The following is a 25,280-nucleotide window of genomic DNA, read 5'->3' on the forward strand; positions in this document are numbered from 1 at the left end:
GTGCGCATCTATGTCTTCAAACACGCAAAGTAAACGATCAGATGTACTGCTCAAAGTTTTGTCACTTGGAGGGGGTTTCTTCCCCTACTGAAGAGACAGTCTACAGTGGGCTGTAATTCTGTCATATGTGTAATCAGCACCATTCCAAACCTAAGGGTCATATTCATTCCCTATACTCTTAACTTTCACATAAGAGACCTATCATGACTGTGCGTTCAACTGGCACCACAATTCAATAAACACACATTGAGATTCCACTTCTAATTTTCAACTATATTATCCTTATGCTAGAACAAATAATATGCTACTCTTTCAGGGTAGGCATAGAAATCCATGTTTTTCTGAATCAGTTCCTGTGAGCTGATAATGTTAAACACTGCTTCTGTCACTGTTTTTCTTTACATTCTCCAGTGTAGGTACCAGTGGTCAGCCCAAACCAGTCCTTGTATCTCTTCTGCCTCTGCCTTATGCCCTATATGCTTTTATGTTGGTAGCCATTCACTCTGGTCAAGACTTCCTTTCAATACGCATTTCATTACAGATAACCTCAGGTTAAAAAACTTCGTAAATATTTAGTCCTGTAAGACATGGAATACCAGTGCCCCAACTTCTAAAGATAATGAACGTTGCTGCCTTTAAACATAACCAAATCAAATACTTCATCTCAGATTCTTTTTTCGTTTAAGATGTGTTGCCCACCTATACTTCAGATACTATCTCCCATAACTCAGGGGTTTTTGTTGCAGACAAAATAATCCATTCTAGCTAGTTTAAGCTCAAAAGGATTTATTTAGGTTATAGGTTAGTATGACGAAACATACTAGATGTTACATTCCAGGAATCATTCCCCCAAACCAAGGGAGTTCAAGCCTCTGTCACGATCAGAAAGCTGCAGAGTCAGGCATTTTCCACCACGACTACCAGCACTGGAAATGTATCCAGTCTGCCTTGATTGAGAAGTCTGCTGCCTCAAGAAACCATCTACCAAATTAGGAATTCACCCCCATGTTCCCCTGCTCCATCATCATGCTAATTTGGATAGATCATATTTTAAAAATGCATACTTCTTGTCCTACCCTTCTTCCCATCAAATTCAGCTGCAAATCAAAGTCTTGACTATGTACATCTAATTGGAAAAATCTAAACTAAATATGCAACTCCATAGCTAAAACAGTCTGACTAGTGTAGGTTTTTAGGTCTCCAGCCTCTATACTATGCAAAGGAACACCAGAACGATGTTAGGGTGGGTTACGGGTGGTGGTTGGGTGGACCCATCACCTCTGCTGGATCACACAGTCTTAATACCAGAAGAGATCAACTTTAATCCTCTAGATAGTGGCAGTTTCAGATTATGTTTTCGTTTTAGGAAAGATCATTCTAGACTTTAGTTGGAGACAGATTGTCATGCTTCAGGACTGGATAGTGGGATCTTACTGTTTGTTCTCAACATCACCCAGAAGTCACGATGAGCATCTAAACTAAGGCAATGGCAGATGAGGAGGAGGGGTTGGCTACCAAAAATGATGAATGAATTCACAAAATGTCTTGACTTACCAAACGTTGAAGGTAATAGAATGAGCTTTCTAAAATGAAAATATAATCTACGACTGCCACAGCCTAGAAGATTAAAATCAAACTCTTCAGGTTAACAGATAAGTCACCATGAGAAATATGGGATGAATTGACCTACTATGAAAGTTTTTTAGGCTTAATTATCATTCGTGTTCAAGTGTTAGAAGGTAAATATTTCTGTAAAAAACTTGAGTTTTAAAATTTAACTGTAAGTTATGCTTCCCCCATTTTGAGGAATATTATAGTTAACACTGATTTCAAGATATTCCGGTTATTTATGAAATCTTTAAAATTTCCTTTTACTATTATTTATTATTATTCTTTACTATTATTCTTAGTTTCTATACTTAAATCTGACAGTGTTCAATGCATTTTATGCACCAGAAAGGCAGTACTGAGGTTTTGAAAGTACGTATTTAAAATAAGCATTAGTTTTCATCTCAAGGCATCACTGTGTATCGTCAATAATCACTATAACAGTCAGACCTCCATTCTTCATGCTTTAAGGAAAATATAATACTAAATTTATGATTTAGAGGTCTAGCTGTGTCATTGACAAATGAGTGTAAGAATAATATTGCAGATATTTACAGAGGATCATCCCTCCAAATATGCTTCCTTTATTGAATGTACCTCATTCCCCAACCAACTGATGCCTTAAGAATTGAAAGCATCTACATATTTCAGATGATAAGAGAGATGAACAGTCTCTACACATCTACTTGATTTCAGACTTCCTTAATATTTACAAATATGTTTGTCTTGTAATTATGATCTTGTTCTTAATATTATAATCTATTTGTTATTCTCCGGTGATATTTCAATTCCCGTATGCTTAACTCTGCCTCATTGAGTTTTATTTTCTATTATTAGACCACATTGTGTATCACCCTCCTGTGTTTTAAAAGAGTCATTACAGTTTTATCCTTTAAGAAAATTCCACAGTTCTTTCCTTTATGGTGGGTTCTGTTTTCTGTTGGTAATACAGACAAGAAACTAACACTGAATTAAGGAATTATCTCGTATTCCAAAAGGATACGCGGTATTATATTTCTGAGCAGTTGTCGTTGACCCATACGCAGTCCAGTGACGGCGAGGAGGGGAAGAGCGGAGAGAGCGGTAGCTTATAAAGCACAACCTTCCCGTTTGTCTACATAAAGTTTCTCCAGTGGGAAAAAGATTTCTCATATGTGACTACTTAGGAAGAAAGAAATACAAGAACTGAACATAAATAAATTAACCACATTTATTTTCTAAAGTTGTACTCAATTTTACCCCCACTTTTTCCAGAAGGATATTAAGACAAATTAAAAAGATACTTAAAATAAGCAAGTTAGTATAAATTAGAAGTTGAATGAAAGAAGAAAGAAAATCCAAGGGCAGGCAAGGTGAAGCACCTTCGTTCTTGCTCCCGGTAAGTCCTAAGTTTGACAGCATTGTAAGCGCAAACCCAGAAAGGGAAACCAAGTCAATTCTACCGTTCTCAGTAACCGAAAGACAAAACAAGCCAATTGTGTAGAGCAAGGATTCTCTGCATTAAATCAGATAGGAGTTTCTCTGGTGGGTTCTCTCGAATAGAACACAGAGGCATGGAATTGAGAACATCCTTGAAAGCCATCTCTGAGTAGATGAAAAGACGAGTTTCAGGGAGCTTTTTTTTTAATCCTAAAGGGAACTGCCTAAAATAACAGAAAAGGGGTTTGTGGGAAGGTCCGACAGTGATACTGAAATAAAATTATTGACAATTTCTGCTCATAACATAATCAAATATGTGGAGGAAAATACCTGACCACCTAATAAATTATGGTCTTAAAACCCAGCAACCTAGCAACATAAGGAGGCACAGCCAAGAGGAAATGCTCTCAGCTCAGTTTTCCTCTCTCACCCTTATTGGCTGATTCAGCTGTAAACATGTTCCACCTTTTTCACACACCCATCCACGCTTACATCTTCTGGGTTTGAATATTGTCATCATTGTAAAAAAAAAAAAAAAAAAAAAAATGTTTTTTTTTGTTTTCACAATTTGTTTTCACAATTTTTTTCACAATTTTTGTTTTCACAATTTTTACTTTATTGATATGAAAAGCTTTGTGCTTTTTTCTCCCTGGCCTCACCTGCTATTAAGTCCTCCGCACTAACAGTGGCAAAATGCCATTGCCTGTAGCTCTGTAATTATTCTGGTCCCCTGGCATTAGCTATTGTGGTGGTGCTTTTGTCCTTGCCAATTCCTCCTTCTTTTTCTACAAAACAGCTTTACTGAGGTATAATTGATGGGCAAGGAACTGCACATATTTCAAGTATACAACTTGATGAGTGTGGGCATACGTATTCACCTGTGCAACCATCACCATGGCCAAGATAATGAACATATCCATCACCTCCGAAAGATTCCTCCTGCCCTTTGCAGGTTTTTTTTTTTTGTTTTTTTTTTTGCTTTGTTGTGGTAAGAACACCTAACGTGAGACCCGACTTCTTAACAAATTCTTTAGTGCAAAATGTAGTACTGAAACTATAGGTATTGATACAATGTTATACAGCGGATCACTAGAAATTACTCACCCTGCAGAGCTGAACTTTATATCCATTGAACTGCAACTCCCCATTCCTCTCCCCAACCTCTGGAAACCACCATTATACTCTCTGCTTCTATGAGTTTAACAATTTTAGATGCCTCATATAAGTGGAATCATGTAGTATTTGTCCTTCTGTGACTAGCTTATTTCACTTTGCATCATAATCTTCATGTCAAAGCATATGGTAGAATTTCCTACTTTTAAAAGGCTGAATAGTATTCCATTGTATGTACATACCACAATTTTTTTAATCCATCCATCTGTTGATGGATGTTTACGTTGTTTTCATATCTTGGTTATTATGCATCATGCTGCAATGAACATGGGAATGCAAGTATCTTCTCATATATTAGTTGGTTATTTGTAAGTATTCTTTAGAGAAATGTATATTTAAGTCATTTGCCTAGTCTTTAAATGGGTTATTTGTTTTTTTTGCTACTGAGTGTATGAGTTCCTTATATATTTTGGATATCAACCTTTTATCAGATACATAGTTTGCAAGTATTTTCTCCCAATCCATAGGTTGCCTTCTCAATCTGCTGATGGCTTCATTTGCTGAGCAGAAGCTTTTTAGTTTGATGTAGTCCCACTCATCTATTTTTGCTTTTGTTGCCTGTGCCTTTGGTATCATATTCAAGAAATCATTGTCAAGACCAATTTCAAGAAAATTTTCCCCCATGTTTTCTTCGAGGAGTTTCATAGTTTCAGGTTTTACATTTAAGTTTTTAATCCATTTTGAGTTGATTTTTGTGTATGGTATAAGGGTCCAATTTCATTCTCTTGTAGATATCCAGTTTTCCCAACACTCTGTTGAAGAGACTGTCCTTTTCCCATTATGTATTCTTGACACCCATGCCAAAGATCAGCTGACTGTAAATGTGTGGACTTACTTCTGTGCTCTCTATTCCATTCCCTTGGTCTATGTCTTCATGCCAGTACCACACTGTTTTAATTAATGTAGCTTTGTGATATATTTTTAGTCAGGAAGTGTTACCTCTCCAGATTTGTTCCCACTCAAGATTGTTTTGGCTGTTAAGGGTCTCTTCTGGTTCCATATAAATTTTCAGATTATTTTTTCTATTTCTGTAAAAAATGCCATTGGGATTTTGATAGGGATTACATCAAATCTATAGAGTATGCTAAGTATGGACATTTTAACAATATTGTCTTCTAATCTATGAACACAGGATGTCTTTACATTTATTCGTGTCATCTTCAATTTCTTTCATTAACATTTTTTGTTGTTTTCAGTGCACAAGTCCTCCTTGGTTTATTCCTAATTATTTTATTATTTTTCAGGGCTGCTGTAAATGGGATTGTTTTCTTAATTTCCTCTTCAGATAGTTCATTGTTAGTGTATAGGAGCACAACTGATTTTTATATGTTGATTTTGTGTCCTGCCGCATTACTGAATTTATTAGTTCTAACTTTTTTGTCTGGAGTCTTTAAGATTTTCTACATATAAGATGATATCATCTGAAAACAAAGATAATTTTACTTATTTTTTTCTGAGTTAAATGCCTTTTATTTCTTTTTCTTGCCTAATTACCCTGGCTAGGACTTTCAGTCCTATGTTGAATAGAAGTGGCGAGAAAGGGCACTGTTGTCTTATTCCTGATCTTAAAGGAAAAGCTTTCACTTTTTCACCCATGTATAATGTTAGCTGTGGGCTCCTCATATATGGCTATCTTAGCCCATTTGAGCTGCTGTAACCAAATACTAAATGCTACAGACTGGGTGGCTTATAAACAACTGAATTTTATTTTTCGCTGTTCTAGAGACTGGGAAGCCCAGAATTATGGTGCCAGCAGATTCAGTGTGGTGGCTGGTGAGGACCCACTTCCTGGTTCATAGATGGTACCTTCTTGCTGTGTCCTCACATGCTGAAAGGGGTGAGGGAGTTGTCTGGGGTCCCTTTTATAAGGGCTAATCCCATTAATCCCATTCCTAAGGGTCTACTCTCATGACTTAAGCACCTCCCAAAGGCCCCACCTCCTAATACCATCACCTTAGGCATTAGGTTTTTAACATATAATTTGGGGGAAACACACACATTCAGACCATAGCAATGGTCTGTATTATGTTGAGGTAAATTCCTTCTATACTTAAATTTATTGATGGTTTTATCATAAAAGAGTAAGGAATTTTGTTAAATGCTTTTTCTGCATCTATTGAGATGATCATGTGATCTTTTATCCTTCATTCTATTGCTGTAGTGAATTATGTTATTTGAATCATCCTCACATCCCAGGGATAAACCCTACTTGGTCATGATGTGTGACCCTTGTGTTGTGCTGTTGAATTCAGCTTGCTAATCTTTTGTTGAGAATTTTTACATCTATGCTTATCAGGAATATTAACCTGTAGTTTGTTTTCCTCATGAGGTCTTAGTCTGGCTTTGGTAGGAGAGTCATGAGTTTGGAAGTGATCCCTCCTCTTCAACTTTTTAGAAGAGTTTGGGAAGTGTTGGCAATAATTATTCTTTAAATATTTGACATAATTCACCAGTGAAGCCATCTGTTCATGGGCTTTCTTTGTTGGGATGTTTCTGATTACTATCCAGTCTCCTTACTCATTACTAAGTCCGTTCACATTTCCTATTTCTTCATGATTCAGTCTTAATAGGTTGTGTTTCTAGAAACTTATCCATTTCTTCTAGAGAGCATAGGTGGCTGTACTTACATTAGACAAAATACTAAGTCAAATTTTAAGTCAAAAACTGTCACGTGAGACAAGGGAGGACCTGTATCATGATAATGGGGTCAATTCATCAGGAAGACACAACACTATAAATGTATATGCACTCAACATCTGAACACCTAAATACGTAAAGCAAACATTGACAGAAATGAAGAAATAGTTAGAAATCCAACACTAGCAGGAAAATTCAAGACTCTACTTTTAATAATTGATAGAACATCCAGACAAAATCAATAGGGTAATAGTGACTTGAGCACCACTATAGACCAAATGTACCTGACAGACATCTACTGAACATTTCACCCAAAGGTAGCAGAATACAGTCTTTTCAAGCACACACAGAACATTCTCCAGGATAAATCACAAAACAAGTTTCAACAAATTTAAGAATATTGAAATCATACCAAGTGTCTTTTCTGATCACAGTACAATCACACTAAGTCAACAACAAATGGAAAACTGGAAAATTCACAAATATATGGAAATTAAACAACCCACACTTGAACAACCAATAGGTCAAAAAAATTCAAAAGGGGAAATTAGAAAATATCTTGAATGAAAATAAAAACAATATACCAAAACTTATGAGACCCAGCAAAATCAATACGAAGAGGGAAATTTATAGTAATAAATACCTGCAGTAACAAAAACAAAGGTTTTCAGATAAACAAGTTAACGTTATACCTCAATGAACTATAAAAAGAACAAATTAAGCTCAAAGTTAGCATAAAGATGGAAATAATAAAGATTAGAGCAGAAATATGAAATAGAGACCAGAAAAAGAATAGAAAAAAACCAACAAAACTAAGAAATGATGTTCAAAATGGTGTTTTGAAATGATAAACAAAATTGACAAACCTTTAGCTAGACTAAGACTATGAAAAAAAAGGGAGAAGACTCATAAAATTAGAAGTGAAAGAGAAGGTATTACAACTGATGCCATAGAAATTAAAAGGATAAGAGACTGCCACGGTTTCTGAAGGGAAACGTGATCCAAGACTCCCTAGATGTCGCCAGCGCAGATTTTAAAAATACCCCTTGACAGAAGGCAAGGACAGCATTAAGCAGGTCAGAAGGAACAAGCCAGGAAGAGCAGTGTCTTCTTAGTATTTAAATCCCTTGGGCTGGGCTTCACTGGTGGCGCAGTGGTTAAGAATCCACCTGCCAATGCAGGGGACACGGGTTCGAGCCCTGGTCCAGGAAGATCCCACATGCCGCGGAGCAACTAAGCCCGTGTACCACAACTACTGAGCCTGTACTCTAGAGCCCGCGAGCCACAACTACTGAGCCCGCGTGCCACAACTACTGAAGCCCACGTGCCTAGAGCCCATGCTCCTCAACAAGAGAAGCCACCGCAACAAGAAGCACATACACCACAAGGAAGAGTAGCCCCTGCTCGCCGCAACTAGAGAAAGCCTGTGTGCAGCAACAAAGACCCCATGCATCCAAAAATAAATAAATAAAATAAAAAATAAAAATAAAAACTAAAAATAAATCCCTTGGGCTTAAAAGGCTTGCACTGAGTTGAAGAAATTCAACATAACTGGAGAGAAAGGTAAAACCATTGTTATTATTGGACTCGAGACAAAAAGCCCACCCTTTATCCTTGATAAATTACAGAGGCCTTCTTTAAATAATTCAGGATCATGTGGAAAATTATGGGATAGTTCTGTGTAGCCTCTAATAAGATATTGTCATCGTCTATTTCTTCCAAGCAGCGTACCAGGCCTTTTATTCAGCCCACAGTGTTTCGTTTCTCAGGCACGTTTGTAGTCCCTGGTTTTCTCATCGCCTCTCCCTGCTTTACGCGGCTCGCCCTGCAGGGATCCCCCCTGAGCCTCCCTGTACTTGCTCTTCTCTCCTAGCGTCAAATTTCCTATGGATTCTAGTCCTGTTCTACAAAATACTGGCTGTATCTTTGGATTGGCATGCAGCTGTATCTCCCTGGATTGAATGGTGACCCTAGCGATTATCGCCTGTACCCTACCTACCGGTCATTAGATGCTGTCAAGTCCCTCACCTCTGTTCTCTGCACGTTCATCTCCCTGCGAGCCTGTGCTCCTTGTTCAGTCTCTAATGTGGACCCACAGTCAGTTTCTGTCCAGAGTGTAGCCTCCCTGGCATCTAGTTCCCACACTCCCCTCCAAGTGATGTTTCTGAAAGGTAATAACAACAACGGTTCGCATGCTACACAGGCAGCATCTCTGCTAAGAGCTTGACATGGATTGCTGTACTTAACTCTAAAACACAATCAGGAAAGAACTATTATTAATCTCATTTTATAGAGAAGGAACTAAGATTCGGTAGTTACGTAACTTACCCAGGGACACACAGTAATTAAGTTGATGTATCTGAGACTCAGGTCTGACCTCAAACCCTGTAGGATGAACCTCTGCTATACACTCTCCCACACACCCTTGGAAATCATCATTGGTTTTCTAGGTAAAAGGATCTGAGACAGTCCCTTCCATGTGACTCCCAAAGCCTTCCCTGTCACCTCCTGAATTCTCCTTCTCTGTATAATCTAAAGTCCAACCATATCAAGCCAATTGCTCTTTTCCAAATTATCCTCGTTTCCGGTCTCTTATACACGCTGTTGTTTCAGTTTTTCCTAATATTCCGTCTGAAAACTCATGTGCTGTTTTAGATATACCGTACTTTATTCATAGGTATGAGTTTAATTATTTTATCAAAAACCTTGCTGAAATCAAGGTATGTTGTACTGGTTCCTTTTCCCCTGATTATTAAGCCTTAGGTTTCTTGAATTTAATCTTTCTAATTGGGTTTCACGTTAACCCTGGTTAAGGAGTAAACCAGGTTCCAACACACAAGTCCCTTTAACTCTCTTTAATAAATATCCTAGAACTACTGAAGTTGAAGCCGGATATTTTCTTTTTACCCCTTAATATCACTCCATAGAGCAGAGTGTAATTACTGTTAAAATTACTGGAAGCATTTACCCAGATACGTTATTTGTCAAATTTGATTCCCCTTGGAAAAAAATGGCTCCTTTTAGATCCAATTCACTAAGCATCGATAAAAAATAAAAACAATTATAAATTGAATTTCCATGCAAATGTGGCCTTTTCCCTCTTCTGCATGAATGCGCATTCATCAAACTACTATGCCTTATTGTTGACAGAGTAGAATAACCAAAAAATAACCACGTTCGAATTGTTTTGCTAGTTGCCAAGGTCAAGATTCATTTTTTTCTCCAAGAAAGTTTATAAAGGTCATTAGAGTTTAAGGAAAGTTTGGATTCCCTACTTATCAAAAAGCTGTAGAGGAACTGATTCTCATAAACATTCAATTAGGTCTTTGAAGAAAAAGATTCATATTTCTATCAACTACAGAGAAGAGTATTGCTAAATGTCTCATTCTCAAAGGGCTTGAAACAACTGTGGCATTTAAAAGAAATATTTCAGTAATTTATTATAATAAAAAATTAAGCGGTACGGTAATATGCAGGAAACGTTAGCTAAGCTTCCCACTGTGCTTAGTGTTGATCTATTCCTCTTCTGAGTAGTGGCCTGTCTGCGACTGAGCCTCAGATAAAAGGATGCATGGAACCTTTGCGGAAAGTTCGGGGCAGAAGCTCTTACACGGATAACCCACAGTCCTCAAGAATGCCTGGGGCTGCGGCTATCTGCATCACATTTTCAAGAATGTAATATATTTTCTTCGGTGCATGATTCAGCACTATTGAAACAACCTCAATTGCAGGACTTCTGCCAATAATACCTTATGAGGGTAAACTAACATGCTTCGTTTAAGGAATATGAATGTTCCAATACTGTTTCTGAAATTGTCTGGGTCACCAGAGCAGTAGACAGTCTCTCTTTCACTGAAATGTAGGTTTCTCGTACTTCCCACCATCACACCACCTCTCACACTCACTGCAGAATTTCACATTTCTAACCGGAATTAGCTCTGGGGGAAAACACTTCCCTTTTTAAATATCATAATTGTTCCCTCTTTCAATCTGATTGAGATTTCGTGTCCTGGTGAACTCAGATGGTTACTGAAATAAGTTGTCTGAGACTCATGTTTGTGAACCTGTGAAGCAATTGCTAAGGGAGAAGTATAAAACTAACTAATGCGTTCGTCATGCAGTGTTTAATTTGAAATCAATGGGTCAATGCAGTCTGTGCTGCAAAGCCTGAAAAGTTGAAAGGTTCCAATCTGTGATTGGAAGAATGTCACAAGAGAGTTAGGCAGTTGTATGCTTATCTGACTGTAAATCTCTCTGCCTCTGTGTCTCTTTCTCTGTGTTCCTCTGTCTGTCTGTCTCTCTCTGCTTTAAAAAGTAAAGATCATTAGAGTCAGAGATTTGATAACCAGAACGTTCTAGTTATTAGCAAATTTACAAAAGATAAAAGGAAGCTCCTTTAATAAACAGAATATGCCAAAATAAAATTAGGCGAGAATGATGGCTGTAAAGGAGAAAAAAACTGACAAACAAATAAAACTTCAGGAGCTTTCAACAAAAAGAAAGGAATTAGCTTAACGTCCCCAGGCTCCAGTTTCAGTGTTGGGGTTAGATCCAACAGATAAATTATAGCTGAACACCAGGGAGAAGAGTAGCTAAATACATCTACCGCCTTTGCATTTTTTCTAAAATATACACAACTATTTATGTCCTATTTCTGTTTCTACTACTTTGTGTTTACATTAAAAGATAGTGTATATTCTTGAAGATGCGTGTGCATAGGCAAACATACACACTTGGACAGAAAGACCCCTGGGCTTTCCAATTACTTGTACGAAGGAGAGGACAGGATACTGGGGGCAGGGGCCCATTTCCACTGTATCCACCCACATATCACTTATAACAAGTGCAGACTCAGGCATGGGGAGGAAAAACCCCTCAGTGGATTCCTAGCCTTGTCAATACAACTCTTCATTCATGAAATGTTTATTATATGTGTGACATATACTACTGTTAATTAACTCCAGAAATATTTTTGAAGTTGTAATTAAATTTAGCATCACCTTTACTCTTTGTAGTTTTGCTGCTTATCCATTTTTAATGAATTTCGCTTCTTGCAAACAATGTTGTAATCGCAATAATACCTCATTTTTATTGTTCTATTGTATGTCAGGTATTTCATAATCATGGTGAAGAGTCCAAATGTTACTTAGGGCATTTGAGCAGTATGTACTTTTTATGTAGATAAGTCACATCCACTACCACCAATCCCTTCTGGTTCTGTGATACAGCCCTATGTATATATCTATGTGTATAGATAAGGAAACCAACCCAGAGAAGTTAAGAAGACTGTCCTTGGTCACTTGACCAGCAAGACACAGATATTTACAATAGCCAGAACATGGAAGCAACCTAAATGTCCACTGATGGAAAAATGGATAAAGAAGATGTGGTACATATATACAATGGAACATATATACTCATCCATAAAAGAGAATGAAATAATGCCATTTGCAGTGACATGGATGGACCTAGAGATTATCATACTACGTGAAGTAAGTCAGACAGAGAAAGACAAATATCATATAATATCACTTATATGTGGAATCTTAAAAATGGTACAAATGAACCTATTTACAAAACAGAAATAGAGTCACAGTTGTAGAAAACAAACTTGTGCTTACCAAGGGGGAAGGGGGTGGGGGGAGTGGGGAGGGATAAACTGGAAGATTGGGATTGACATATACACACTACTGTATATACAGACACACACACAGAATTACAAAGTACAGTTTCCATTCTTGATATTTCTATTCAAGGCTGATATTTTTACTTATTTAAGTAAGGACTCTTGTGTTAGAAGATTTGAAAAATAGTACTAGTCAGATTTTTTTTTGTTATTTTTTTCTCCCTTTTATAATGATAGCTCTGTGCTCTTATGATCCTACATCCAGATTATAAAAAAATACTCGGTATCTTTTAGATCTATATTCATTAGGTTTTTAAAAACTACAGCGGGGGCTTCCCTGGTGGCGCAGTGGTTGAGAGTCCGCCTGCCAATGCAGGGGACACGGGTTCGAGCCCTGGTCTGGGAAGATCCCACATACCGCGGAGCAGCTGGGCCCGTGAGCCACAATTACTGAGCCTGCGCATCTGGAGCCTGTGCTCCGCAACAGGAGAGGCCACGATAGTGAGAGGCCCGCGCACCGTGATGAAGAGTGGCCCCCACTTGCCGCAACTGGAGAAAGCCCTCGCACAGAAACGAAGACCCAACGCAGCCATAAATAAATAAATAAATAAATAAATATTAAAAAACTACAGCGGGCTCTCACAGGATTCCAATTCTATGAATTTCTATGAATATGTAGCCGTATTTTTTCAGGGTATCTCTTGGCCTTTTGGTGTATCAACTCCAAGTCAGTTTGCCATTAATATTTCAGAAACCAAAAAGATATACGCTAGCCAAATGAACATCGAAACTCCAACAGGACATTATCATAGAAATTTCTCCACTGCCATCCAATATTACACTTTCACTCACCTTTATCTTATAGTTTACAACCTGGTTTAACAGCTTGCTCCTAGGTACTGGGTGACAGAGAGGGAGTATTCCAGTTACTTTATTCATCCATCTAGTTTTTTGGAAAAAGTTTCCCACAAAACATTTTCTTTAGCATCAGTTTATTGCTATTTCTTTTATCACCTCCTGACAAGTTGAATAAACTTGTTCCTTTTTAGTGCTAAGACTAAACTGTGATGTTTGTGGAAGATTCTCATGTTACCTGATGGGTGTTCCTTTTTCAAGATTGATGCATCCGGCTCTGACTCGCCTCTCCATTTACAAAGTTTTACTCTGTATCATTTGTGATGACCTCTGTGACATTTTGTTTTGTCCTAAAACAGAGCCTTAGTGTCAGGCTTTTCAGAGGGTTCCCCTGGATACAATGTACTTTTGATTGACTCGTTACTCCCACAAAGGGAAAAGTTCAGCTGTGATTCATTGAATTTGATCTGGGTAAACAGTTAATCTAAATAATCCATATCCACCACTGAGCAGTCTGATTTTCAACGCAACAACCTCTCATTAGAACAAGTGTTCTTTATTCTGGTTTCCTTGGAATGTTTAAGGTCATTAGAACAAATGTTTCCAATCACTCAGTTTGTCAAATTATTCATATGCTAGATGTCCAAGGAGCTACATGCCCCGAATGAAGCTCAGTGTCCGTTTGATGTTCTCACAATAATGGTATCATCCCTCACGATTAGCATGTTATTTCCTCTTCTCATGGCCTTTATTTTCTATTTCTTCTTGCACAAGTATGCTTTTTATTTTATTTGAAGCTGCCTCAAATTCCTTCTAGAAAATAGTAGATCACTAAAACCTTTAACGATGTTAAAGTTTCCATCAGTTGCGTTATGTGGGCACTGCCATTGTCATTGTCATGGCCTTGCTCCACACTGATCACAGAACAAAGTACTTAAAATGCTCAGAACAAGAGGAGATGGGGAACCTGGGCACTCGTGAACCGGGGTGTTTCCATTCAGTAAGTGCCTTTTCATCACTGTACATTCTGAAGGCATTTTATACACAGTATGATGTTCTTCCTCATAAAAATCCTCTAATACTAATGACAACTCACAGATCGATGTGATTTACCCAGAGTCACACATTTCCCAAAGGATGGAACGAGCTTCGATCTAAAGGTTGTGTGAGTGTGAAAGCTCATCAATAGAATGGTGGAAAGACCTTGGAGGCAGGAGAACCTATGTGGGATCCTGACTGTTGCCATTTATTAAGCTCTACGATTACAGATAGATGACCTAGATTCTCTGAGTTTTAGCCTTCTTATCTGTCAGATGTGAATAATACCTGCTTCCTAGAATCCGTGAGGGAGTGAAATAAGATAAATATACATGAAGCACTGAATAGAGTCCCTGATACATTCTAGACTCAAGAAATGGAAGCTCCTCAAAAAACTAAAAATAGAGCTGCCCAGCAATCCCACTCCTGGGCATATATCCAGACAAAACTCTAATTCGAAAAGATGCATGCACCCCTATGTTCACAGCAGCACTATTCACAATAGCCGAGACATGGAAGCAACCTAAAGGTCTATCAACAAGTGAATGGATAAACAAGATGTGGTACATATATACAATGGAATATTACTCAGCCATAAAAAAAGAATGAAATAATGCCATCTGCAGCAACATGGACGGACCTAGAGATGATCATACTAAGTGAGTTAGAGAAAGACAAATACCATATGATATCACTTATATGTGGAATCTAAAATATGACACAAATGAAACAAACTCACAGACAGAGAAGAGACTTGTGGTTGCCAAGCGGGGAGGGGTGGGGGAAGGATTGAGAGTTTGGGATTAGCAGAGGCAAGCTATTATATATAGGACAGATAAACAATAAGGTCCTACTGTATAGCACAGGGAATTATATTCAATATCCTGTGGTAAACCATAAGAAAAAGAATATATATATATATATATATATATATATATATATATATATATATAACTGAATCACTTTGCTGTACAGCAGAAATTAACACAACATTGTAAATCAACTATACTTCAATAAAATTAAAAAAAAGAAATGGTTTTTATTATAAATATTATTACTATGAAAAAGCTTAATGAGGAAACTGTTGTCCTAGGAGATTGAGGAGAAGTTCAGGATGGCCACTGACACAATGACAGTGAGAATAGAAGTTTTTTTACATAGAAATTCAAAGTGGTTGGTTGTCAGTATGGGTTTGGCAGGTCAGAGCTTTCCTGCCTCAGAGATACACAGGTAAGGGATGGGGCTGGAGACACAGGTAAGGGATGGGGCTGGAGACACAGGTCAGGGATGGGGCTGGAGAGCACACCTTGAGCAAAGCAGAGAACAGTGTGCATTACAGGCCCTGTCACTGGCGGTGGCCTGTCAATCAGTCTGGACCTCCAGTAACCATCTGGAGAGGACACCAAGACCAGAGGAGGCCATGCAGTAAGGAAGGGTTACCTCCCTGGTCTCCAGAAAAGCCCTTCCTAATAGCCAGACAATTTGGACAAGCTTATTCTCCTGGGTCACCTAAAAGAACTGTTTAATGAATACTTTAATCTCTCTGTCCGAGCAAGTGTAGAAATGCAGCCATAGGAAAAATAATCTTGGGTGGTGTTTCACCGTAATCAACTTTTAAAAATAGGTTTCAGAGAATAAAAGATCGGAAAATTTAGTGACAGGGATTCAAAATCAAAAATACATGAAACTAGGACTTCCCTGGTGGCGCAGTGGTTGGGAGTCCACCTGCCAATGCAGGGGACACGGGTTCGAGCCCTGGTCCGGGAGGATCCCGCATGCTGTAGAACAGCTGGGCCCGTGCACCACAGCTACTGAGCCTGCGCTCTAGAACCCACGAGCCACAACTAGAGAAAGCCCGTGTGCAGCAACGAAGACCCAACACAGCCAAAAATAAATAAATAAATAAAATAAATTTATAAAAACAAAAACAAAAAAAACCATGAAACTGTTATTTGTGTGTTCCCTTTGTATGTTTCCTCTTCCATGTTCAAAATAGCAACCCATTTTACACCAATCTATTTTGATTTTCAGAAAATTGATCTACATACAATTACTGCAAAATACACAAATGTTTTCTTAAAACAAAGAGACCCCCAACGATCTCATCCCTTTTAACAGTTCATTTTGTCATCTCAGATGCCTTTCTCTGGTCTTCCACTATGTGGATCATGGAGTTTGGTCTGTGGTTAACTTTCTCCTCTTGTGGTGGTTTCCCCTCGTGGCTGTTTACATGGTCCCCCCCAAGGAGATTTCATTGGATGGTGCCTTTTGCTTCCCGTGTGACCCAAGCAAAGGCGAGCTGCCTCTGCCTTCTGTGCTGGTCTCAGTTCATAAGAAGACCCTGTGAGATGGTCAGGCACCCAGGAACCACCATCTCCTCTCATGATTTCAGATCCCCCAGGATCACTGGAAGGTCATGGGCATCAGAAAATGTCATAGTCAAGATCAATCCTTACAAATCCCCTCCCTCCCCAAAAAAATAATCACGGCCATCAATACAGGAGCCTAGAACATCACAACAAATATGCTGCTTTTTTAGCTCCTAGAGAGGATAGAAAGTAGTATAGGGAAAATGACAATGATAGTAGCAATGCCCTCCAATTTTATGGAGCTTTATTCTTTTCAAAATTCTTATAGATAATATCCCTTTGAACACAAATTTTCAGAAGAGACCAAAACTGAGAAAGGCAATTAGTGTAAAAAGCTGTCTGCCCTTATTCAATACCATATGTAGTAAAAATTATCTGATGTCACAGAACGGCTTGTTTTGTCTTTTATAAGGAAAAAAGGATGATTTTTCACAAGAGCTAAACATGATTCTATTGCTAGTGCCTGTTCATTTATGAAACTAGAAACTTTCATGCTGTTGCTAAATTATCAGTTCTTGAAATAATCGGGTGTTTTCACCACACTTTATTTTAAATTTGCCAGGTTGCTCTAGGCATGGAATCTTTCTATTAAATAATGTAAGAAAAACACATGGGATACATGTTCTTCAGCCTAGGCTTCTGGTCTTCAAAGTCAGCTTATGATATGGTATTAAAACCACCAATATATGTTTAAATGCTGCTACTATGTTCAGCAATTATCAGTGAGCAAAGAAATGAAACAAACAGATTCCCAAAGAAGTGTCTCCACATATTGCCTCAAACCCATCCCCCCCTCACTTTTGCAATAGCAGGGGTAACTGGGGTGGTGTTTTTTTTTTTTTTTTTTCCTTTGGCCACTCCCCACGGCATGTGGGATCTTAGTCCCCCAGCCAGGGATTGAACCCGTGCCTGCTGCATTGTAAGCACAGAGTCTTAACCACTGGACCTCCGGGGAAGTCCCCTGGGGGTGGCGTTCATACAAGAAATATTTCTATGTGACGTATTCATTTACTCTGACCAAGAGCTCACTTGAGCCATTTGATGGTCAGATTTCCTGACACTCCATGGCTTCACAAAATCCCTCAAGAATCAATTTTTCAGCCAAAAGTGTTAAATACATTGTATCATGAACCATCTGATTTTTATGTTCTCTCTTAGCCAGTATACATATCGGGTGAGTCCCTGTTATTCTCCCTAGGGATATAGCGATTATATTAATGACAAAGAAATGCAAATTTCCCTGAGCCTATTTTCTTAATTAAGGCAAATGATGACTGAAGTTTTGAAACAATGTGACCAAAGGTACCTCCTTGAATAACAGGGAAGTGGCACACACCCACGTTAACATTCTTCAGGAAGCTGCTGATAAGTTGATTTACACCCAGCTCTAGAAAATCAGCTGGCTTGAAAGGGATGATCTGATTTTGTAAAACCTAACAGCTACCATTTTCCCAGAGCCATTGATCAGAAAATGAACTTCTCCTCAGTACAGAATATTTTAACTTCAGTAGATTATGTACTCTGCAGTACAGACAGAATTCTGTGTGTCCACTGACATCAAGAAGTTTAGCTGCTATTTCCTATTTAGAGGCAACTAAGACAGGCTGAGTGTTGACTTCACACCAGGTTATTTTACGTAATGTAGCCTCAGTATATACTCCATGTGTTCAACTTAAGTGTTTTTTCCCCCATTTCTGTTGATGTAACAGACTAAATGTTCAGAAAAACCTCTGCTGGTATATAATACATAAAATACTAACAAAATATGTATACACTTTTTTTTTTTAATAACATGGCTGATGAAGTAAAATAAGACTTCCAAATAGAGGGACTTGTTGCGAGGCAGAGCTCGCCCCAGAGGCACCTGCCAATTTTGGTGGTCTGGTCTACCCTCTAGTGCTCCCTTCGACGGCACATATACTAAAACTGGTCTAGACTCTAGAAGCCTTGAGACCACGTTCCTCAAAGGCAGTCATTTGCTCAGGACTCTCCTTTTCACCCAGAGATTAAGTGCTCTCAGAACTGCTTAGTCATTAAACCATCAGAAATGACCTCACGAGATTCCAAATATTCCCAGACAAGGAAAGACCACCCTTAGCTGGGAACTACTGACCTAGAGCCTGGGTCTTCACAAGTAATGGAATGGCCAGGAGTAGTTGTCCAAAGCTAGGTCCCAGCAGGGTATAAATTTGGAGACTTTTCCACAATTCTAAGACCCTCAACTGTTAACCCCATTAACATGCCAAAAGCAGAATAGAGTGAAAGAAATTACCCAGCATGGAAGCCAGAGAGACGAAAGGGTAGAAAAATTTAAAGGAAGCTTTCCATTTTGCTTAGCCATTGTTTTCCTTCAAATTTAAACTTTGTTTCTTTTTTTTTTTTTAACATCTTTATTGGAGTATAATTGCTTTACAATGTTGTGTTAGTTTCTGCTGTATAACAAACTGAATCAGCCATATGTATACATATATCCCCATATCCCCTCCCTCTTGCGTCTCCCTCCCACCCTCCCCATCCCACCCTCTAGGTGGTCACAAAGCACCAAGCTGCTCTCCCTGTGCTATGTGGCTGCTTTCCACCAGCTATCTATTTTACATTTGGTAGTGTGTATATGTCCATGCCACTCTCTCACTTCGTCCCAGCTTACCCTTCCCCAGCCCCGTTTCCTCAAGTCCATTCTCTACATCTGCATCTTTATTCCTGTCCCGCCCCTAGGTTCTTCAGAACCTATTTTTCTGTTTCTAGATTCCATATATATGTGTTAGCATATGGTATTTGTTTTTCTCTTTCTGACTTACTTCACTCTGTATGACAGTCTCTAGGTCCATCCACCTCACTGCAAATAACTCAATTTCGTTTCTTTTTATGGCTGAGTAATATTCCATTGTATATATGTGCCACATCTTCTTTATCCATTCATCTGTTGATGGACACTTAGGTTGCTTCCATGTCCTGGCTACTGTAAATAGAGCTGCAATGAACATTGTGGTACATAACTCTTTTTGAATTATGTTTTTCTCAGGGTATATGCCCAGTAGTGGGATTGCTGGGTCATATGGTGGTTCTATTTTTAGTTTTTTAAGGAACCTCCATACTGTTCTCCATAGGGATTGTATCAATTTACATTCCCACCAACAGTGCAAGAGGGTTCCCATTTCTCCACACCCTCTCCAGCACTTATTGTTTGTAGATTTTTTGATGATGGCCATTCTGACCAGCGCAAGGTGGTACCTCATTGTACTCATTGTAGTTTTGACTTGCATTTCTCTAATGATTAGTGATGCTGAGCATCCTTTCATGTGTTTGTTGGCAATCTGTATATCTTCTTTGGAGAAATGTGTATTTAGGTCTTCTGCAAGACCCCGAATAGCCAAAGCAATCTTGAGAACGAAAAATGTACCTGGAAGAATCAGGCTCCCTGACTTCAGACTAGACTATACTACAAAGCTACAGGAATCAAGACAGTATGGTACTGGCACATAAACAGAAATATAGATCAATGGAACAGGATAGAAAGCCCAGAGATAAACCCACGCACATATGGTCACCTTATCTTTGATAAAGAAGGCAAGAATATACAATGGAGAAAAGACAGCCTCTTCAATAAGTGGTGCTGGGAAAACCAGACAGCTACATGTAAAAGAATGAAATTAGAATACTCGCTAACACCATAAACAAAAATAGAGTCAAAATGTATTAAAGACCTAAATGTAAGGCCAGACACTATAAAACTCTTAGAGGAAAACATAGGCAGAACAATCTATGACATAAATCACAGCAAGATGCTTTTTGGCCCACCTCCTAGAGAAATGGAAATAAACTTTGTTTCTGAAATGAAGTTTACAAATGTCTAATTCTTTCCGCCACTTCTCTTTTCACATCTATCTTTCTCTGATGATCTCAGTTATGAGTCTTTATTATTCTAATTTATGTTGTTCTTCCATTTATCTACCATTTTCTTAATTCCGTTTAGATTGCTTTGAAACATTACATTTCATTTTCATCTGTTTTTAAGGTGCATTCTTTCTGAAAACCTTCCATTGTCTACAAGGGAAACTGTTCTCCCTATACGCTCTCTTATAACAACTGTAGTAAATCTTAATAACTTTAATAACATTTATTCATGTTTAGCAAACATTTATTGAAGATCTAGTCTGTGTAAGGAACTAAGATGTAGGAGAAAACAAGACATTACCTAAATAAAACATAGAGCTAAAGAAAACAGAGACAAATAATTGCAATAAAATATGAATAATATAACAAAAAATGAAGGCTCTGTGGAAACACAGCCAGGAAACTTCAGCTTGTTTAGGGGATTAGAGAAGATTTCCCAGAGAAAGCAGAACGAGGTTCTGGGCTAGCCAGGTAAAGGTGGGAAAGCACATTTCCAAGGAAGTTGTGGGGTCTGAGCAAAGTTGCATATGAGAGAAATAATTCTTAAAAAGACATTTATTAGACCAGAGCATAGAGTTACAAAAAAATAAAAGATTAGCGATAAAGCTAGAATTAACAGGGGACAGATCTCAGAGAGCTGGAAGTCATGTTACATTGATTGGAACAGACAATGAGAAAGCTTAAAGGCCTTAACAGGGCAGTGGCAATGGCTGCTTTATATCTTTAAAGAGAGTTCTCTAGCTGTTATGATGAAAACTCTGTCGACTGAAAAAAATGCACAACCTAAAAGTTGAGAATCGCGTTTTATTTGGCAGACTTTCTGAGGGACTGGTCCAAAGAGGTGATGGAGGAGCCAGGGTGTATGGGAGATTTTGCAACAAAAACCAGGTAGCCAGAACATCAAAAAATTACCGTTAATTAAAGAAAACCAGATATCTCAAGTTAAGGAATCTAGTGCTTTTCTATGGATAGGAGATGCGGAAGTCTGGGCTCATTGAAATCATTATTTTGATATGCCCCTCAGCTATCTGGGGCCAGTATCCTGTGTTTTCCCACCCTGAGTCTCCGCAGAGTGCCTTTGGGGGCCACTGTAGTGGCTTGATGGCTACAACATCCTTTGTTTACTGATATGGCAGGCAACATTTTTCATTCACAGCAGACAAAGGTAGGAAAAGATTACACAAAAACTGCCTAATTAGGAAGTGCTCCTAAGAGGGTGGTGGCTGCATTTGAAGAGAAAGGGATAGATTTAAGGAACATTAAGAGATTAAACTTGCTGTGATTAAATGGATAGAGTTGTCAAGAAGGACTGCCAGCTTTCAATTTTTAATAATAGGCTTCTGTGGAGCTATTTATGAAAATAGGGAGCATTGAAATGGAGCTGGTTTGGGAGGAGAAAATTATTTCAGTTTTGAACAAGTTGAGACTGAGGAACAGAAAAACATCCAAGTGAAGTCTGTAGTTGGATTTACGTTTCAGGAGCTCAGGAGGTAAATTTGAGCAGTGAATAGAGGTGTGGGAATTATCATCACTGAGATGCTAGTCGAGTCATGAAAGTGAATGAAATTGTCCAGGTGAAGTACTGATACGTGGAATAACGTGAGAAGAGGGCTGGAGACTGAATTCTGACAACACCAACATATAATACTTGGGTAATAAGGAAAATGCTGCAAAATAGCCTGAACAGCACTGATTTAAAAGCAGGCCCTTGTCCAAGAGAAGGTGAGGACATACAAATACACCGTTTCCAGCACTGCCAAGAAGTCAGCAAGACAAGTACTTAAAAGCATCTGTTGAATTGACCAATGTGGATATAACTGAGGAACTAGGCAAAAAGCAGGTCTGTTGAAATCTGGTAGACAGGAGGTAAGACTCGGTTTTCTTACTTCTGAGCTGTTTTAGTTTCTGTGAGGAACTTAAACTCTTCATTGTCTGTCTCCTCAACGAGACTTTAAACTCCTCGAGCAAATGAAACATGTCTCCTTATTCTTTATATCCCAAGTACCACTTATGGATTAAATTAATCTATAAATGTCTCATTTTCCTTATCTATAAGGGAGAGAGAATAATACCATCTCGCTTTTTTTATTTCACAGGTTGTTTTTAGGATCATACCTTGCATGAAAGAGTTGTAAATTGTAAATCCTACAGAAGTGATAGTTTTTGCTATTACTTCTAGATCCCAACAATTCAGGACTAAAGTGGAAAAAGTGTCACAAGATAGCTTATGATTTATTGCCAAATGAATATTTACCAACCATCGTTGCTCTGGGGGTTCAGGAAAAAATAGGGCATTTCAGGCTGAAATTGTTACAGGTTACTTTAGAGAATTGCTAGCAAGACATTCAGGGTGGTAGGGAGTGAGGCATGAACACAGTTTAGCATCTGGGTGCCAGGAATGGTGACTAAACCAATGAGATTAGTGCAAAAGAGTCTTAAAACTTTTCAATTCATTCTACATTCTTGGCTTAGACAAGAAAACTGCATTATTAAGGTTTAATGATTGTTTTGAGAAAGTATTTATAGTACTTGCTGCCATGCAGAATGTTTTATGAGTCTAATAACAGACAGTACTTGAACATGAAAGCTAATTTGCTCTCCTATCCTGTAAACGGACGTCCACTCTGGGGCGTAGAGCAAATGGTGGCCTAAAAACGTCTCCTGATTCCTTGCTCCAAATTTGACCTTCTAATTTGGAAGACAGACCTCAAGACGCTTTGTATTGAAATTAACAAGGTCGTTTTACAATGTAAGGGATAGTGGGGAAATTTATTGATTTTGATGAGCTACAGGTTATTTCTTACAAGTGTAAGATTACCGTAATGTCTATAGGCTTAGAAGTTAAAGAAAGAATGGGAAGAATGTGCGTGTGTGCGGAAATATCTGTGTCCTAAGAAAATTGTGAGGAAAAGCACTGCAGTCCCCAGCCAGAGAGAACAGTAACGGATATGAAGGATCGTGGGACCTCTGGACGTTGCCCTGAGCTGCGCAGATGCTACATAGGAAACGAAGGTTAAAGGCCCCTGGCTTTGAGGTTGCTGCAAAGAACAATAAAAGGGACTCAGTCGCTCTACTACAAGGCACAGCACATCCCTGATGTGTGAGATGATCTCCTTTTCTCCATCTCCTTCCTGCCCCTCCTTCACAACATTGCCAGAGGGATCTTTGTTCAGCATCCATCTGATCTGATCTTGTCACTCCTTGTCCTAGCCCATCAAGCAATGGTTCACCTTCCCTTCAGAATATAATCAAAATTCCTGAGACTCATAAGCGGTTTCCACACTGTCTCCCACCAACCTTTCCAAACCGGACCTGTCACCACCCCAATGCACCCTACACGCGACCGGAAAAACATGCTTGCATTTCTCAATAGCCTGTGCTCCCCGCCCAGCGCTTTCCACGCCTGCTTTGTTCCAGCTCATGATTTCTCATTTATCCTCCCAGCCTCAGCTCTAGCAATGCTTCCTCCAAAAAGCTTTCTGTGAAACACCACGGCTCTCACCACCCGCACTCGTGCATGTACAAGAGCGTGTTTGTGTGTATGTGTGTGCGCACGCGTGGGCATGCATGGCCACACACACGCAACTGCATTTGATTACCTATCACCAAGCCCCTGCCTGGCGGTGACGTTTATCCAAGAAATTATAATTACCCAATTCTCATTTCCTTATAGATCATGAACTACTTGAGGTTTTGTTCATTTCACACATCGTAGGTCCTCACAAGATATTTCCCGAATATTTAGTGAGTAACAGACTGACAAGAACAACAAAGATGGGGTTGGTATTAATAGACTTTGGCAAATAAAACAACCTAGCATAGTGAAAATGCTTATGGCGGGAAGCATACAATTTTTGAAGTTCCTGGTGCCTTCTGTGTCCAAATGCAAAACATTAGTCGTCTCCCACACCCTGCCCCCAAACAGAAGTCGATGTGTTGTCTAGTCTATTCCTCACCAAGAGTCTCCTGCTATAGCACACTCTGTGCATTATTTTAACTTCAAAAATAAAATAGCATGTGGCAAAGACACATTGGAAAGACCTCATCATCGTGGCTAGTTGTGGACACCTTAAGGGTAGTCCCCTGGTAAGAGTCAGTGAAAACTGTATTGTTGTCTTCGTGTTGGGTGTCTTTATAATGATTTTCTCGGAGATTACTCTAAAAAGCAATACAGTAAGTGGCTACAAAGTGTAAGTCATGAATAAATGCTACCAAAAAAATTGGAAAATGGGAATATAACTTGCAGGGGTGCCATCATATAGGGATCCTAAAGGTGCCGTATCTCTAACAAATGAGAGTTCTGATGACCACCTTTGGAAAATGATTAGATAACTCTAGAAACAGCTCTCATCATAGTAAAGACAGTGATGTAAAAAGTGTATAGGAGTTTTAAGAAATTTTACTGAAATGCACATGTGGAAAAAGCATTATTTCTAAAGCAAATATAACATCTTATGTGCATGATTTGAAATACGTATCATTTGTAACTAAGCTAGTTAAATATTGCATCTAGACATTTGGCTATCTTATCTAATTTAGAAAGCTATACATTCTTTCTGGCCTGTTTTAAGAAAAATCTTCATGAACTTTTGTTTGGGAAAGTAGGGAAATCACCTTGTGTTTGTCTTACATTTAGGCACACCACGAGTAATAGTAAAGTC

The 25,280-nt window shown here is 38.7% G+C and overlaps 1 protein-coding gene and 1 long non-coding RNA gene across 7 annotated transcripts in view; both read left to right on the forward strand.

Annotated features, from left to right (window-relative positions):
- The window catches only part of GALNTL6 (polypeptide N-acetylgalactosaminyltransferase like 6), a gene marked incomplete at its 3' end in the record, with an annotated part of 1,719,480 nt that overhangs the window by 1,284,924 nt on the left and 409,276 nt on the right, over nucleotides 1-25,280 (forward strand). The window lies entirely within an intron of this gene.
- Nucleotides 15,259-16,251, forward strand: LOC309633387. The gene is made up of 2 exons (XR_014247488.1): nucleotides 15,259-15,586; nucleotides 15,637-16,251. It is a non-coding gene; the product is annotated as an uncharacterized lncRNA (long non-coding RNA).

Source organism: Balaenoptera borealis (assembly GCF_965194805.1).
Source record: "Balaenoptera borealis genome assembly, chromosome: 8".
In the NCBI taxonomy this organism is placed as follows: Eukaryota; Metazoa; Chordata; class Mammalia; order Artiodactyla; family Balaenopteridae; genus Balaenoptera; species Balaenoptera borealis.